Raw genomic sequence first — 19,077 nt, 5'->3', positions numbered from 1 at the left:
ATGATATTTTGGTTTATTCACCTGATTTGGAGACACATCGGGTGTATGTGAGACAAGTGCTTCAGATATTATGGGATAACAAGCTTTTTGCCAAACTTGAGAAATGTGTTTTAGCCATCCAGGAAGTGCAATTTTTGGGGTACCTGTTGTCATCTCTGTGTTCTCGGATGGATCCAAAGAAGCTGTACTTGATTGGGACCATCTCGAGAACCTAAAGGTATTACAGCGTTTTCTGGGTTTCAGTAATTTTTATCGGAAGTTTATTAAAAATTATTCGGTAATGGTGAAATCCCTTACTAACATGACAAGGAAAGGGTTTGATTTTCCTAAATGGTCGGATGCTGCTCAGCAGGCTTTTTCCTCCTTAAAGAGTTGTTTTGACACTTCACCTTTACTCAGTCAACTTGAAGCTTCTCAGCCTTTTATCGAGGAAGTGGATGTGTCAGAGGTGGGGGTTGGGGCTGTGTTGTCTCAGGGTCCGTTCCCTGGTAAATGGCGTCCATGTGCCTTGTTTTCTAAAAAATTATCTTCGGCAGAGAGAACTTATGATGTGGGTAATAGGGAGCTTTTGGGAATTAAATTGGGGTTCGAGGAGTGGCGACATTGGTTGGAGGAAGCAGTCCATTCTATTACTGTTATCATGGAATTAATGGTGCTATATAAATAAATAATAATAATAATAATGGACCACAAAACACTGTCATATCTTTAATTGCCTAAACGTCTCAACCCTAGACAAGCTGTTCTTTACTAGATTCAATTTTGTGGTCATTTTCCATCCAGGAGTTAAAAGCACCAAGACGGATGCTTTGTTCTGGAGCTTCCCTGATGGTGGTGACCATGAGGACCCTGCCCCAATTTTGCAGAAGGGGGTAATCATCTCGTTCTTATACTCCAACCTCGAGGGTGAGGTGTTAGAGGCTCAGGAAGATGCTCCTGCCTCCTGTCCTTTAGGGAAGTTATTTGTACCATTTGATTTGCGCTGTATAGTAATTAGGGAACATCATACCTCTGTACAGTGGGGAAATAAATATTTGATCCCTTGCTGATTTTGTAAGTTTGCCCACTGACAAAGACATGAACAGTCTATAATTTTAAGGGTAGGTTAATTTTAACATTGAGAGAGAGAATATCAAAAATAAAATCCAGAAAATCACATTGTATAAATTTGTTTGCATTTTGTAGTGAGAAATAAGTATTTGATCCCTCTGGCAAACAAGACTTAATACTTGGAGGCAAAACCCTTGTTGGCAACCACAGCAGTCACACATTTTTTGTAGTTGATGATGAGGTTTGTGCACATGTCAGGAGGAATTTTGGTCCACTCCTCTTTGAAGATCATCTCTAAATCATTAAGATTTTGAGGCTGTCTCTTGGCAACTCAGAGCTTCAACTCCGCCCATAAGTTTTCTATGGGATTAAGGTCTGGAGACTGGCTAGGCCACTTCATAACCTTAATGTGATTTTTTTAGCCACTCCTTTGTTGCCTTGGCTGTATGTTTTGAGTCATTGTCTTGCTGGAATACCCAGCCACGACCCATTTTTAATGTCCTGGCAGAGGGAAGGAGGTTGTCACTCGGGCTCCATCCACTGATGTGGTGAAGTAGTCCTGTGCCCATAGCATAGAAACACCCCCAAAATATAATGTTTCCCCTCCATGCTTGACAGTGCAGACGGTGTTCTTTGAGTCATAGGAAGAATTTCTCTTCCTCCAAACACAGAGAGTTGAGTTAATCACAAAGACCTCAATTTTTGTCTCATCTGACCACAGCACCTTCTCCCAATCACTCACAAAATCATCTAGGTGTTCATTGTCATTGACAAACTTCAGACAGGCCTGCACATGTGTTTTCTTGAGCATGGAGACCTTGCTGGCTCTGCAGGATTTTAAACCTTTATGGCGTAATGTGTTACCACTGGTTTTCTTTGTGACTGTGGTCCCAGCTACCTTGAGATCATTAAAAAGTTCCCCCTGTGTAGTTTTTGGCTGCTCTCTCACCTTCTCATGATCAAGGATGCCCCACGAGGTGAGATTTTGCCTGGTGCTCCAGATTGCTGTCGATTGACAGTCATTTTGCATTTCTTCCATTTTTTTACTATTGCACCAACAGTTGTCTCCTCACCCAGCGTCTTACTTTTTGTTTTGAAGCCCATTCCAGCTTTGTGCAGGTCTATGATCTTGTCCCTCACATCCTTATAAAGCTCTTTGGTCTTGCCCATGATGTAGAGGTTAGAGTCTGACTGATTAGTTGAGTCTGTGGATATGATTTTTTATAAAGGTGAATAAGTAAGACAGCTGTCTTTAATGCAGGTAACAAGTTGATTAGGAGCATCTAACTGGTCTGTAGGTGCCAGAACTTTTGATGGTTGGTAGGGGATGAAATACTTAATTCTCACTGCAAAATGCAAATAAATTTATATAATTTTTACAATGTGATTTTCTGGATTTTATTTTTGATATTCTATTTCTCAATTTTAAAATTAACCTACCCTTAAAATTATAGACTGTTCACGTCTTTGTCATTGGGCAAACTTACAAAATCAGCAAGGGATCAAATACTTATTTCGCCACTGTACTTGCTGGTCAACGTTATGGCAAGGCAACCACGGACCTCCTATCTCATCATTTTTGGTGGCCAGAGTTGCATCGGGATGTGGTGGAACAGTTGTCTGCCTGCAGTGTTTGCGCGCGTTCTAAAGTATCGCATACCCGTCCGTCTGGTCCTCTTCTTCCACTACCCATTCCTAGCAGACCATGGACACACTTGTCCATGGATTTTATTTCTGACCTACCGGTATCAGCAGGCAAGACTGTTGTTCTGGTGGTTGTGGATAGGTTCAGTAAAATGGTGCATTTCATCGCTTTACCGGCACTTCCGAATGCCAGGACACTTGATCACGTTTTTGTTAATAACATCGTCGTGAAGCTTCATGGGGTTCCCTCCGATGTGGTGTTAGATCAGGGGACCCAATTTGTTTCTAACTTCTTCTAGCTTTCTGTGCTAGACTGGGGGTGCAGCTGTCCTTTTCCACTGCTTTCCATCCTCAGTCGAATGGCCAGACCAAGCGCACTAATCAGAATTTAGAGACTTACCTCAGTTGTTTTGTGTCTGAAAACTAGGAGGATTGGGCATCTTACTTACCATTGGCCGAGGTTGCTATTAATAATCATTGCCAAGAATCTCCCGGCAGGTCACCGTTCTTTGGTGCATATGGTTTCCATCCACAGCTTGATACTTTTAGTGGGAGATGGGCTTCAGGAGTTCCTGAGGAGGAATGTTTTGCTTCGTCACTCTCTTCAGTGTGGTGGGGGGTTCAGAGTAATTTGAAGATCATGGGAGGCAAGTACAAACTTATGGTTGACAGGACACGCTTGCCAGGTCTGGACCTAAGTGTGAATGACTTTGTGTAGTTGTCTACCAGTAATATCAAGTTGATGATCCCTTCCTGGAAACTGGGACCTAGGTTTATTGGCCCCTATAAAATAACAGCCACCATTAACCCTGCAGCTTTTCGTCTTGAGTTACCCAGGCTCTTAAAATTCACAATGTGTTACACAGGTCTCTACTCAATAAATATGTTGAATCCCTTGAGTCCTCTCCTCTGCCGGTGCCCCCAATCATTGTTGATAGTAATTTAGAGTTCCAGATTTTGAGGATTGTTGATTCTCATCTTCTTTGGCATCGTTCCCTGCGGTGCTTGGTGCTCTGGAGGGGTTATGGTCCAAAGGAGAGGATGTTGGTTTCAGCATCAGAGGTGCATGCCCCTAGACTGATTCATTCGTTCCATGCCTCTCATCCTGAGAAACCAGGTCCTGAGTTTCTGGAGGCCACTCATAGAAGGGAGGTACTGTCACTGATGTGTCAGGTGTGACAGACAGTAATCCTGGATCCGGCTGTAAAAGGTCATGGCTATTAGCTCTACAAGTACCTTCTTGATTTTGCATCTCAGTTATGGAGTGATTTCCTTCTCCCTCTATTACCCAACAATTACCTCCACCTTCTGCTGTTAATTAACACACCCTTGCTGAAGGTTTTTTAACTTCAGTCTCTTTCGTAAGGTGCTGGTGTTAGCTCAATTTCCCTCTGTATGGTTGGAAGTACTAGCAGTCTGCCAGGGTCTTCTTGGAGTACTCTTGGAAGATTGCCGGCATGATATATTGGTGGTCATTTCAAGCTAAGTGTATCCCCTCATTTGTCCACCCTCTCTGACTTTAGTTGTAGTGGGGTCTGACAACTGCACACCCTGCCCCCTCCCAATACAGGGCCTATTGCTAAGGTCAGGCAGGATTAGGTTCCTGCTTGGCAATAGGTGCGGAACCTATTTAGGGACATCAGGTGAGACAGGGTGTTGTTAGATCTGCCTAGGGGTCTCCACTCCCCCATTGTTGTGTACCTTGCTTCTCCCTCATCTGGCGTGACACAGCCAATTCTGAAACTGATGTTTGGATGACATACCTCACAGCACACAGGAGCTGTGGACAGGGATCAAAGAGCAGACAGATGAGTGATTAATGCCTCTGCACCTCAAGCCCGACATAGTGGTGTGCAATAACAGGCGAAATCTGGTAGCAGCTCTAGGCACGACTGGTTTGATGCACAGCCTTGCCTGACACATGTACTTAATTTGGTTGTCCAGATCTTCCTAAAAAATTACCCAGATATGTCCAATCTGCTGGTGAGAATGCGTTCAGTTTGTGCCACTTTCGGCGTTCTCACACTGCTGCTGCTCGTCTGTCTGTCCTGCAGCATCACCTCTATCTTCCTGTGCTCATTGCCTCATTTTTGATGTATCAACAAGTTGGAACTCCACCTTGCATATACTGGAGGAGAGGCTGTGTGAACAATGGTAGGCAATAGTAGAGTTTCAGCTGCAGCACACGTGGGTGAGTCGGTCTGTGGAACAAAGCCACTTCACCACCAACCAATTGGTCTCCATGTGGCATGTGTGTGCTATGTTGCGCCACTTTGAATATTCCAAAAACAGCCAGTGCTGACAACATCGTCATCAACTTTACAATACCACTTGCATGCCTGCTGGAAACAACACTTCAGGCAATGTGGAACATAATTAAGAGAATCGGGACAAAAAGGGATCATTTTCAATGTTATCAAGCCTGTCGTCCACGCATGGCTCACTGGGTGGGTTGTTGTACCAACAGTGGCCAGGTACCCAAGTGTCTAACCAGGGGACAGTTTTGGAGGATGAGGAGGAACAGCCATGTTCACATTAGGATGAATCAGAGCAGCACACAGGCATTACTGGAACATGCCTGGGGGATAGTGAGGCCCCAGATGATACACCTCCCACCAAGGACTACTTGTCAGTGCCTCTGGGCAGCCTGGCACACAGGAGCCAATACAGGCTGCAGTCCCAATTTTTTCATATTGTCACAAGTGCAGATAACTGGGTGGCTACCCTGATGGATCCTGGCTACAAGGACAATGTGCCATCATTGCTTCCATAACTGTAATGGGATTGAAAATATGTAAATACAAGCACACACTAGTAGAGAAACTACACACGGCTTTCCCACTTGATAGCAGTGGCTCAGTGGAAGAACAAGGAAATAAATAACACGGCACTCTGGAATAATGCTGCTGGTGGTGCTCAAGTCGGGTGTCCAACCCATACAATTAGACAAAAAAATTACTTGGCACTCAGTATTTGAAAAAAATGATTCCTTCTTTATTGTACACCCAGACTCAAGAGATTAAATTAAACGTTTTTGGTCAGTCATAGGACCTTCATCAGAATATCCTTATTGGAGAAAACTGAAAAAGAAACACTTTGTTTTAATATCCCGGTTGAAGAAAGTGAACCCACAGTTAACAGTTTTGTGCTGGATGTCATATGAAATTATGGGAGTAAAGGCGGCTGTATGCAGTCTGGTGATGGTAATGCCAACTGGACCTGGTGGGGCTATTCAAATAACAGGAGAGGAACAGTGCTACTTGAATATGCAAAGGACTTGCGACAGGAATGGAGCTGAGTGCCTTGGTAAGACATATGGCAAGCCGGTCTTTCAGTAGGAATGCCCAGGAGGGGGAAAGCTAATGTGACCCTGTGGGGCTGTGACGTGGTAAGAGATAAGCAGCAGTCCAGTACTTGACAGGAAACTTGCAAAGGGGATGATGCTTATTACCCATGTCCGTCATGTGGCGATACCACATGTGAGTGAGAGGGCTATGGAGGAAGGCTGCCATATTTTCATATGACATTTTTTTCCTCAGTGGAAGAACCAGACAGAGGCGGCAAAACCACCACCTCAAAAGGCAGGGTTGTATTCATCATCCAACACCTGACTGAGTCAAAACAAAAAAAAAGTCAAAACCGCACCCTTTCTTATATAGATTGAAAGTCTCAGCGGACACAGGGGCGCACGTCCAAAACCAGGGAGCCCATCCCGGACAGTACCAAGACCATAAAGAACAAAAAGTCAGCGCCACAATGGATGGTGAAAAAAATAAGAGCTTATATTTATTCTGCCTCCTGGAGCGACGTTTCGGTCAACAGACCTTTATCAAGCACCTGACTGGTCATAGCCTTTTCACCACCGGTCACAGCTGCTGGCTCAGACTCTGTCATCTGTGAGACAGCATGGGATCCGCCACTCTGTGACCTACGGTAGTGTGGAAGGTTACCACCGAACAGAGCCAGTGTTTCTTGCGCTGTCATACTGATGATGGCGTGGTAAACGCCGGATGTTCTGGCCCCCCATTCATTTGAATGGGGTCTCGGTTCGAGTTCGAGTCCCGCTACCGTTCTGGAACTCGAGCCAAATGTTTTATAAAATTTAGCCAAACTCGATCGACCAGAACATCCACGGGTCCATCCATCACGAGAAAAAGACAAATAGACAAAAAATTGCAAAATAAAAAAGGAAAAATTGCAGACATACATACATTTTTTCCATCTAAATTTGTTCTTCAATTTCCTTTGGTGTAGGAAAGGTTTATGGATCACAGCCAGCTCAAGATGACCCCTACATGTGAATGATTTACCATTGCATAATCCATCTTTTATAAGCCTGGTTATGTGTGCAAGTTTTCAGAATAGCTTATATTGTATTATGGAAATTGCAGGTCAGTAACTGAACCATGAGCTAATAAGGAGGTGAATACATTGTATATGAAATAACTGTTTCTATTTAACCTCCCTTCCCTATAGTAAATGGGAGATGTCCAACTTGGCTACAAAAGAACATCTGCCCAACCTTTGAAGCTTCGGCTCACTAGTCAAAGGTGTCAGGCATTAAACACTCTACTCTCAGTGATACCCCCTTGGTGCTTAGTTCCTGTTTGCCTACTCATCTGTAATAATACTTCAGAGATGTTATGGCCCTTTGCGTATTGTTAATCATATGAATGACAGACTTAATCTAAAGTTATATTAGTGACATTATTATTTCACTTTACAGTTGGTAATAAACCCACTTTGCTTTCTCTGTGGACAATTCAGCTGTTTCTGACATTCACTTCGCTGCTCTTGCATAATTTTGTGTAAGCAGCTTACTTTCCAATGACATTTTAGAACGTCATTGTAGAGTGAAGTCTGGATGGCTTAGATTTTTAAAGCACCACTTCAGCATTTTTTCATTAATGCAGAACTGGAAAGGTCCAACTAATCTAAGTTTCCTACCTCTAGTAGCATATTAACCAGCTGCCATATTAATTTGTTATTGTTGCTGCTCCAGTCTGTCTTCTGCAGATTGTGATCTCCATGGCAATCCAGATGTTAATGATCAATGTAAGTCTGTGAGAGCCAATACAAATGTCTCATAGACTTAGGGCTGTCCCACACGTCCAGATAATTCCGGTACCGGAAACAATCGGTACCGGAGTTATCCGTGTCCGTGTGCCTGTGAACTCACGTAGGCCATACGTGCGGCACACGTGTGCCGCCCGTATGGCGAGTGGGTACCACACGGAGCGTGTGGTACCCACGCGTGTGGTACACTACCCTGCATCGTGCTGAAGCCGCGATTCATATGTTCCCTGCAGCAGCGTTTGCTGCAGAGAAAATATGAATAATAGTGTTTAAAATAAAGATCTACTGTATGTGTCCCCCGCCCTCCCACCCCCTGTGCGCCCCCCCCCCCGCTGTTCAGAAAATACTCACCCGCATCCCTCGTTGGCTGTCGCTCCTTCCTGGTCTGGCCCCATCTTCTCCTGTATGCGGTCACGTGGGGCCGATCATTTACAGTCATGAATATGTGGCTCCACCTCCCATAGGGGCGGAGCCGACTATTTATGATTGTAAATGAGTGGCCCCACGTGACCGCATACATTAGAAGGCGCGGGGCAGAGAGGAAGGAGCGACAGCCAACGAGGGACCGGGTGAGTATTTTCTGAACAGCGGGGGGGCGCACAGGGGGTGGGAGGGCGGCGGACACATAGATCTTTATTTTAAACACTATTATTCATATTTTCTCTGCAGCAAACGCTACTGCAGGGAAGATATGAATCGCGGATTCAGCACCAGTGGGGGGGACAGCGTTTACTGTAGCACTGTCTCCTGCACGCACACGGACCCCAGACGGAGAACGTCCGTGTGAGGTCCGTGTTTTACACGGACCCATTGACTTTAATGGGTCCATGTAATACGTGCGCTCCCACGAACACTGACATGTCTCCGTGTTTGGCACACGGAGACACGGTCTGCAAAAAATCAAAGACATCTGCACAGATGCATTGATTTTTATGGGTCTACGTGTGTCAGTGTCTCCGGTACGTGAGGAAACTGTCACCTCACGTACCGGAGCCACTGACGTGTGAAACCGGCCTTAGATTGAGAGTTTGTGACCGTTACCTATGACTTACAGGCCGTCAGAAGTTGCAATCACAAGATGGCGACATGGGATCGCAGACGTGCCTGGAACAACTGAATATGGTGGCTGGTGAGTATAAGACTAGTTTCAAGAAAGTTAGATTACTGGCACCACTCTAGCGCTGAATTTAAAAAAAATGGAGTTGTGCCTTAAATTTAGGCTGTGTGCACACTTTGCGGCGTGCTCTGCGGGTTCTCCCGCAACGGAATTGATAAATCTGCAGGGAAAACCGCTGCGGTTATCCCTGCAGATTTATCGCGGTTTGTTTTGCGATTTCCGCTGCGGGATTACTCCTATACTATTGATGCTGCATATGCAGCAATATGCAGCATCAATAGTAATGTTAAAAATAATAAAAATTGGTTATACTCACCCTCTGATGTCCAGATCTCCTCGGCGCTGCACGCGGCGCTCCGGTTCCAAAGATGCTGTGCCGAGAAGGACCTTCGTGACGTCACGGTCATGTGACCGCGACGTCACCGCAGGTCCTGCTCGCACAGCAACTGAGACCGGACGGCCGCGTGCAGCGCTGAGAGGTGAGTATAGCATCATTTTTTATTTTAATTCTTTTATTTTACACTATTTATGCTTCCCAGGGCCTGGAGGAGAGTCTCCTCTCCTCCACCCCGGGTAGCAACCGCACATTATCCGCTTACTTCCCGCATCGTGGGCACAGCCCCATGCGGGAAGTAAGCGGATCAATGCATTTCTATGGGTGCAGAATCGCTGCGATTCTGCATAAAGAAGTGACATGCTGCGGGTTGTAAACCGCTGCGTTTCTGCGCGGTTTTTCCCGCAGCATGTGCACTGCGGTTTGCGGTTTCCATAGGATTTACATGTTAATGTAAACGCTATGGAAACTGCTGCGGACCCGCAGCATCAAAATCGCCACGGATCCGCGGTAAAAACCGCAATGTGTGAACATGGCCTTAATGTACAGAGAAATGATACATTACAAATGGCCTGTGAAAAGCTGGCATATGGTTGTCAATTGTTAATGAATGCTTTCAAAACATCGTATTTAAAAATGGTATTCTTGTCTATGTGAATTCTAACATCTTGTCTCTTTATTTCAAGACTACGGTACTGAAAATGATAGCCAAGTGCAGAACGGCACTTGGTAATTTTAGCATCCTTAACTATCTTTATATTTTCAGAATGCAGAAACAAAGTCAATCAGCAGCGCAATTCAACTACTCCTGACAAAAATCTTGTCATTAAGTAAGAGTGTTATCGTGATCAGTCTGTGTTTCAGCAATGGGACTAATATCAGTTTTTAAAGTGAATCTGTCAGTGGAATTTTGTTCAGTAAACTACAGTCAGGTTGGCATTGTTATACTGATTAAATGATTGCTGATAGATGCGACTGCACAGGCACCACCACCGTTTTGATGGAACCAAAAAATGTTCCTCTAGCAAAATGGCGCCAGCGGTAGCATCTATCGGGTTCCGATAGTAATGAAGATCATTTTTTTTTACCACGATAGTATAGGACTAAAACATAAATGCATATATACATATTAGGCATGTATCATGCTGCAGTACAGGGACCGCCGCCCCATTTGAATGTTAAAAATTTTTTTGCAAACCAACAATGTGATATGCAGTATATAAAATAGGGGGCAGGTCACTGAAGGATCAGTGACCTGTCATAAGCCCATACTGATGAATATCTAAGCAGAGCACTACATAAAGCTCCACTCACAGGCCCAGCCCAAAGCATGAGAATCTCTTTAACTGAAAATGACAAATAAAGATTAAACAAACACAAGATGGATTTCATAAACCAAGACATCATTTTGATCAGTATAATGGTGCCAACCTGACAGTGTCTGTAGCTTTCTGGGCAAAATCCTGATCACAGGTTCACTTTAAGAATTATCACCATTCCAATGGTCCAGGTCACTCCTTTAAGGTCAATAAAACCAAAAAGGAAAAAGCACCCTAATAAAAAAAATACTGAAAGTATATGTTGTGATGCAGTGACCCCTGTAACAGGTAGGGGACACTGCATGGTCTCTCCAGCATATGCACGGAGGCATATTGAGGCTAAGGGTATGCATTGATGTGGTAGTGAGACAGTGTCCGGCATTGTGGTTAATGGGAGGTATGTGTCATTTAGTGCACCTGGGTCCGGGTTGTGGGTAGCTATGAGAGATGGGAGGGTCTGGCTACACACATACCTCACCACTGGGTGAGGGCACTCACTGTACCTTTTTCCCTGCAGGAATATGAGGACCTGTAGTGATGTCATGATCACGTGATCAGCCCATGTGATATACCTCACCTATGGGGTGTGGTTACAAGGTACATAATGTGACCAGGGTGTGGGTCACATCTCTCTGTGTAAGTTCCTGTGTTGGAAGACCTGGGAAGAGGCTTCCTGAAAGCACATGCTGGTGTTGGGAGGTCCTGGGAGGAGGACCGGATCCCTGAACAGCACAAGGAAAGGACTATGTGTTTTATTGAAGGTCAGTTACTGAACTGTGCGGCATGCAGTCACCCAGGACAACTGGACAAAGTAAGGTCCTGCATGTTTACTGACTGTGCTTCAAAGCCATATACTGTGAAGTGCTAAGTATTATGTGAGGTCTGTGATGTGGAACATGGCCTTCTGTGGTTTATGCTGAGTGGATAATAAACCACATGGACTATTTATGAGAAAAAACCGTGCCTGTCTATGTTTATCCTGCTGCCAAGCGACTATTCCCCAACCCGCAAGTAAGTGCAATCTTACAATGTCCACAACAATAAACTATATTTTAATACTAAATTGGGAAGTGATGAATTAATTTATCAGGAGTCAGGACATTGCATTGCTTGATTTATAGAAATTCACAAGGTGCTTTGAATGTTTATCATATTGGTATATCAGTAATCTGAGGCAGGAGACTAAAGTTATCAGGTAGGCCAGCCTAAATAAACCACTCTTGGATCATGTCTATTTAGAACTATATAGTCATACACCTCCTGTTGGACACACAATCTAATGTCAATGGGAAAGGACACAAATTGTCCAATTGGTCCATTACTATACTCCTTGTCACGATAGGACTGGTGAGTAAACTGGGACCATGGGCACCTTTCCTGGCCCTAGCACTAGGGGGTGCCTAGCTCGCTCTTTTCCCCAGGATACCTCAGATGGTGAGGATGCCTGGGCCTCTGCCCTTGCCTTGCCTCCTAGCTGCAGCCCTGCGTCTGTCCCCTTCCCCCACCTGTGGAAGAGAGGAGCTACCATGTACTGCAGTACACCAACAGAGGGGAAATATACTCTCACAAATAACAGAGGTATTCACCAGGGTGTGAAGGACGGGGGAAGAAAATAAGGCAGGTAAGGATGAGGAATTTCCAAGCATACAAATCAAGCAACAGTCACACAATAAACTCCTCCAGCTCTCTAGACACCAGCTTCTCACTCTCCAGGTCTATCTAGCAAGTGCTAACTCAGACAAGGATCTGTCCAGAAGGCCTAGCTTTTATAGGAGAGAGGAGTGGCTAACCGAGCACAGCTGAATGCAGGGATTTCCACATGGCTGATTAACCCTATCCTGCTGAAAGAAAACAAATACATTTAATACACCGGAGAAGCAGGAGCCATCAGGCACTGTGGTCTTCTGGCACTGCTCTGTCGTGGTAACTTCGTGACAGTACCCCCCTCTTCTACGAGGTACCTTCTGAACCTCAGGGCCTGGTTTACCTGGGTGTGCCACATGAAAGGCCCGAACTAGTCTGGCCGCATGGACATCAGAAGTTGGAACCCACATCCTCTCCTCAGGACCATACCCCTTCCAATGTACCATATATTGAAGTGACCAACAAGCAAGACGAGAGTCTAAGACCTTTGCTATCTGGAACTCCAGATTACCATCAACAACGCCAGGAGAAGGTGGCAGAGGTGAAGGTCCTGCAGATGCCAAGTTCTTCTTGAGAACTGAACGGTGAAAAACATTAAGGATTTTAAAAGTAGGTGGCAAAGCAAGGCAGAATGCTACCGGATTGATGACGGCTAAGAACTTATAAGGACCAATACACCTGCGACCCAATTTCCAAGACAGAACCTTCAGCTTAATGTTCTTTGAGGACAGCTATACCAAGTCACCAACACACAGGTCCGGACCCACCAAACATCTCCGATCAGCCACACTCTTATATTTTGAATCCATCTCTAGCAAATTATTAATAACCCCCTGCCATATAGTAGAAATAGAAGAAGAAAACTGTTCCTCCTCCGGTAAATCAGAAGGGCGATGACTAGGGTTGAGCAAAATGGATCGGTCATTTTCATAAGTTGCCGACTTTTGGCAAAGTCGGGTTTCATGAAACCCGACCCGATCCCAGCGTGGGATCGGCCATGCGGTACACGGTCTTCGTGCCAAAGTCGCGTTTCATATGACGATTAAAGCGCCATTTCTCAGCCAATGAAGGTGCACGCAGAGTGTGGGCAGCGTGATGACATAGGTCCTGGTCCCCACCATCTTAGAGAAGGGCATGGCAGTGATTGGCTTGCTTTCTGCGGCGTCACAGGGGCTATAAAGGGGCGTTCCTGCCGACCGCCATCTTACTGCTGCTGATCTGAGCATAGGGAGAGGACGCTGCCGCTTCGTCAGAACCAGGGATAGCGTTAGGCAGGGTATATTAACCCCCAAACCGCTTGTGCTGTAGCGATTTCCACTGTCCAACACCACCTTTTGTTTGCAGGGACAGTGGAGGCAAGATTTCTGTGCAACAGCTCTGTAGCTTATAAGGCTCCCTGATCACTGCGTTGCTGTGTGTACGCCGCTGTGCAAACCAACTGCTTTTTTAAAAGCACAAATCCTATTGCTCCTTCCTTTCTGCACAGCTATCTTGTTTGTTTGTCCTCATTTTTTGTGTGCAGCAGTCCTTTTTATTGCTGCCTGACATACTTTTCAGAGATTATTGTAGGGAGATAGTAATTGTAGTACGGTCCCTTTTTTTTTTAAAAAATATCTTCCAGCCACTTTCAGCCCCTGAAATTGTGTAGTGTAAAACAGTGGGCCTGTATTTTTCTGCACTGTCCCACACCTAAGAAGGGAGATTTATATTGCCAATCAGGGCATCTGTGCCAGTGCTGTCTGTGGTATCTGTCATTCATTTTTTGCCACAGAAAATATACTGTGATATAGTGGGCCTGATTTATTCACTTGTCTCCCATATAAAAAAAAAAATTAAAGAGAGAATAATCTTGCCAAATCTGTGCATCTGTGCCAGTGCTGTCTGTAGTATCTGTCATTCATTTTTTGCCACAGAAAATATACTGTGATATAGTGGGCCTGATTAAATCCTGCATTCTCCCACACATAAAGAGGGAAATTTCTATTGCCAGTGTGTGCATCTGCGTGCGTCAGTCCTGTTCGTGGCATATCTGCCAGCCTCTTTCTGCCAATCAAACTGTGTAGTGTAATCCAGTGGGCCTGATTGTTCCCTGCATTCTCCCACACATAAAGAGTGAGATTTCTATTGCCAGTGTGTGCATCTGGGTGCGTCAGTCCTGTTCGTGGCATATCTGCCAGCCACTTTCTGCCAATCAAACTGTGTAGTGTAATACAGTGGGCCTCATTTTTTCCAGCATTCTCCCACACATAAAAAAGGGAGATTTTAATTCACAACAAGTTTACGTACACCTTCTACCTGCTTGTACAGGACCACATAATGGTTGTTAGTTTGGTTACATTTTTCCAAGAATGAGGAAGTCTGGTGGAAGAGGTCGTGGCCGTGGGCGGTCATTGCCAGCTGGTAATGATGGTGGTGGTGGTGGAGCATCTGGTGGTAGTGGGAAAAGCAAAATAGCACCTAAGTCTCAAGTTGTTGAGCCAGCGTCATCGTCTGGCTACACAAGGCCTCGAAGGCTCCCTTTTCTGGGAGTAGGAAAACCGCTTTTAAAGCCGGAGCAGCAGGAACAAGTTTTGGCTTTCATTGCTGACTCTGCCTCTAGCTCTTTCGCCTCCTCCTCGGAAAGTGCCAAATGTAAGAGCAGTGCGTCGTCAGTGGATGTTCCCAGTCAGGGACAAGTCGCTTCCTTGTGTTCTTCACCCAGAACAACAGAGAAGGATGCATCAGGTGACACAACAGATTACTCCATGGAGCTATTTACACATACCGTTCCTGGGTTAGAAAGGGAAATTGTTAACAGGCCATGCCCATTACAAGATGAATCGGACATGGAGTGCACAGATGCACAGCCACAGCCAGATTATTATGCTGTTCCTTTGACTCAGATCAGAACATTGCCCTCGCAGTGTACAGATCCAAAATCTGACCCTGATGACACTATTAAGCCCCGTCACGAACGCTATAGCACCGGCTTACACGGTGACCCAGAGGAAGGTGCCCAGGACAGAGAAGAGGAGGTCATAGATGACACAGTTGTTGACCCCGATTGGCAGCCATTGGGGGAAAAGGGTGCAGGCGGCAGTAGCTCTGAAGCGGAGGAGGAGGAGCCGCAGCAGGCATCAACATCACAACAGGTTCCATTTGGCAGGCCCGTATCTGTTCAAAAACGTGTGGCAAAACCAAAACCAGTAGTAGGACAGCGTGGCCATCCGTTTAAAGTAGCTCAGTGTGCAATGCCTGAAAAGGTATCTGATAGTAGGAAGAGTGCAGTCTGGTATTTTTTTAACCAAGATCCAAATGATCAGTGCAAAGTCATCTGTAAGAAATGCTCAAGGACCTTCAGCAGAGGTCAGAATGTTAAAAATCTAAATACAAGCTGCATGCGTAGACATTTAACCACCATGCACTTGCAAGCCTGGATTAACTACCAAACGTCCCTTAACGATGTAGCACCCTCTCACAATGAAGCTAGTCAGCAACGCTACATCCCTTCCCTCACTGTAAGCCCACCATTTACCACACCACCTGCAGTAAATGTGGCGGTTTCGTCGCAAGGCCAAAGCCGTCAGGGAATCACCAGGTTCGTGGTAGGAAACACTGTATGTAGGGCAACAGCAAGAATACCATCACCAACACTCTCTCAGTCTGCCATGTCCACCGGCACCCCCGCTAGTTCCACCCTATGCAGCTCTCCAGTCCAGCTCACCCTACATGAGACTCTCGTTAGGAAAAGGAAGTACTCATCCTCGCATCCGTGTACACAGGGTTTGAACACCCACATTGCTAGACTAATCTCGTTAGAGATGATGCCCTACCGTTTAGTTGAAACCGAACCTTTCAAAGCCCTGATGGACTACGCTGTACCATGCTATGACCTACCCAGTCAGCAATTCTTTTCGTGAAAAGCCATCCCAGCCCTCCAACAGCATGTAAAAGACCACATTGTCCATGCACTCAGGCAATCTGTGAGTAAAAAGGTGCACCTGACAACAGATGCATGGACCAGTAGGCAAGGCCAGGGGCGTTACGCCTCCATCACGGCACACTGGGTTAATGTGGTGGATGCAGGGTCCACAGGGGACAGCAATATTGGGACAGTTCTTCCTAGCCCACGGTCTAGGAAACAGTTGGCTGTAGGCGTTTGTCCCCCCTCCTCCTCCTCGTCCTCCAGCAGAAGCGAGAGCTCATCCACAGAGCGCAGTCGCACGACCACTCCATCCGCAGCTGCCACTGCTGCACACGAGGTGTCCCATTATGGAACAGCTAGTGGCAAGCGACAGCAGGCTGTATTGGCAATGAAGTGTTTGGGCGACAACAGACACACCACGGAAGTTCTGTCCGAGTTCTTGCAGCAAGAATCTCAGTCATGGCTGGGCACTGTACATCTTGAGGCAGGCAAGGTAGTGAGTGATAACGGAAGGAATTTTATGGCTGCCATAGCCCTTTCACAACTGAAACACATTCCTTGCCTGGCTCACACCTTAAACCTGGTGGTGCAGTGCTTCCTGAAAAGTTATCCGGGGTTACCCGACCTGCTCCTCAAAGTGCGCAGACTTTGCTCACACGTCCGCTGTTCGCCCGTACACTCCAGCCGTATGCAGAACCATCAGCGGTCTTTGCAACTTCCCCAGCATCGCCTAATCATCGACGTTGCAACAAGGTGGAACTCCACACTGCACATGCTTCAGAGACTGTGCGAACAGAGGCGTGCTGTTATGTATTTGTGGGAGGATACACATACACGGGTAGGCAGTTGGATGGCAGACATGGAGTTGTCAGGTGTGCAGTGGTCGAAGCTACAAGACCTGTGTCAAGTCCTTCAGTGTTTTGAGGAATGCACATGGCTGGTTAGTGCAGACAACGCCATAATAAGCATGAGCATCCCCCTAATGCGTCTGCTGATGCAAAGTTTGACGCACATAAAGGAGCAGGCATCTGCAGCCGAGGACGAGGGAAGCCTAGATGACAGTCAGCCATTGTCTGCTCAGGGAAGTCAACAGGACGAGGTGGTGGGCGAAGAGGAGGAGGATGATGGGGATGAGTATTTTTTGGATGAGGAAGCTTCTCAGGGGGCAACAGAAACTGGTGGCGTTGCAAGGCCGGGTTCTGGTTTTTTGAGGGAGACAAGTGACGTTGATTTGCCTGAAAGTGCTCCTCAACCCAGCACATGCACAGATTTGCCAACTGGAACATTGGCACACTGTTGTGAATTCCGCTCTTGGGCTCCCTCCGGTGGTTGTAAGTGGCACTTTTGTGAGTTCTGCTCTTGGGCTCCCTCCGGTGGTTTTAAGTGTAACTGCTGCTCCTTGGATTTAGTAGTCAGCAGCTGCTTCCACTGATCGTCTTTCGGGCTCGGCTATTTATCCTGGCTCTATCCTTCAGCCAGTGCCAGTTGTCAATGGTTCCTGGTTGGATTCACATCTCTCTTGGATTTCCCTGATATTCTGTCCAGTTCAGCAAAGATAAGTCCTTGCTTTGTTCTTTTGAAGTCCACTTTTTGTGGACTTAATCGTTCAGCACTTTCTATGTTTTTTCTAGTCCAGCTTGTCAGTATGGATTTATTCAGTTAAGCTGGAAGCTCTGGGAAGCAGATTTACCCTCCACACCTTTAGTCAGGTGTGGAGATTTTTGTAAACTCTGTGGTGGATTTTTCTAGTTTTTTAATACTGACCGCACAGTATTCTGTCCTGTTCTATCTATCTAGCTAGAGTGGCCTCCTTTTGCTACATCCTGGTTTCATTCTGCGTATGTCATTTCCCTCTCCACTCACAGTCAATATTTGTGGGGGGCTGTCTGTCCTTTGGGAATTTTCTCTGAGGCAAGATAGCTTTCCAGTTTCTATCTTTAGGGGTAGTTAGTCCTCCGGCTGTGACGAGGTGTCTAGGGAGTGACAGGAACATCCCACGGCTACATCTAGTGATGTGTTAAGCTCAGGAACTGCGGTCAGCACAGGTACCGCCTCCTCCAGAGCACGTCCCATGTTGCTCCTAAACCACCAGTTCATAACAGTACAACTGGCCAAAAATGAATTAAATGCATCTCAAAAGAAGGAAAAAAAAGTTCTGAGACATTTTTTTTTCTGTAGTCTGTTTTGTCTTTTTTTTCCTCTTAATCTCTGGGTGGTTCAGGATTTTGGCGCTGGCATGGATGTTCAGCGTTTGTTTTCTCGTGTGGATCAACTTGCTGCAAGAGTACAGAGTATCCAAAATTATGTTGTCCAGACTCCGGCTTTGGAGCCTAAAATTCCTACTCCTGATTTGTTTTTTGGGGACAGATCTAAGTTTTTGAACTTTAAAAATAACTGCAAATTGTTTTTTGCTTTGAAACCCCGTTCCTCTGGTGATCCCATTCAGCTGGTTAAGATTGTCATCTCTCTGCTGCGTGGTGACCCTCAGGACTAGGCATTCTCCCTTGAATCAGGAAATCCGGCATTGCTTAATGTAGACGCATTTTTTCAAGCGCTCGGATTATTGTATGACGAACCTAATTCTGTGGATCATGCAGAAAAAACCTTGTTGGCCCTATGTCAGGGTCAGGAAGCGGCAGAATTATACTGCGAGAAATTTAGAAAATGGTCTGTGCTCACTAAATGGAATGAGGATGCTCTGGCAGCTATTTTCAGAAAGGGTCTTTCTGAAGCCCTTAAAGATGTTATGGTGGGGTTCCCCACGCCTGCTGGTTTGAGCGAATCTATGTCTCTAGCCATTCAGATTGATCGGCGCCTGCGTGAGCGCAAAGTTGTGCACTATATGGCAGTGTCCTCTGAGCGGAGTCCTGAGCTTATGCAATGTGATAGGATTTTGACTAGAGCAGAACGGCAGGGATTCAGACATCAGAATAAGCTGTGTTTTTACTGTGGTGATTCTGCTCATGTTATTTCTGATTGCCCTAAGTGT

Source organism: Ranitomeya variabilis, chromosome 4 (genome assembly GCF_051348905.1).
Source record: "Ranitomeya variabilis isolate aRanVar5 chromosome 4, aRanVar5.hap1, whole genome shotgun sequence".
Lineage (NCBI taxonomy): Eukaryota > Metazoa > Chordata > Amphibia > Anura > Dendrobatidae > Ranitomeya > Ranitomeya variabilis.
Note: the sequence above shows the minus strand (reverse complement) of the source record.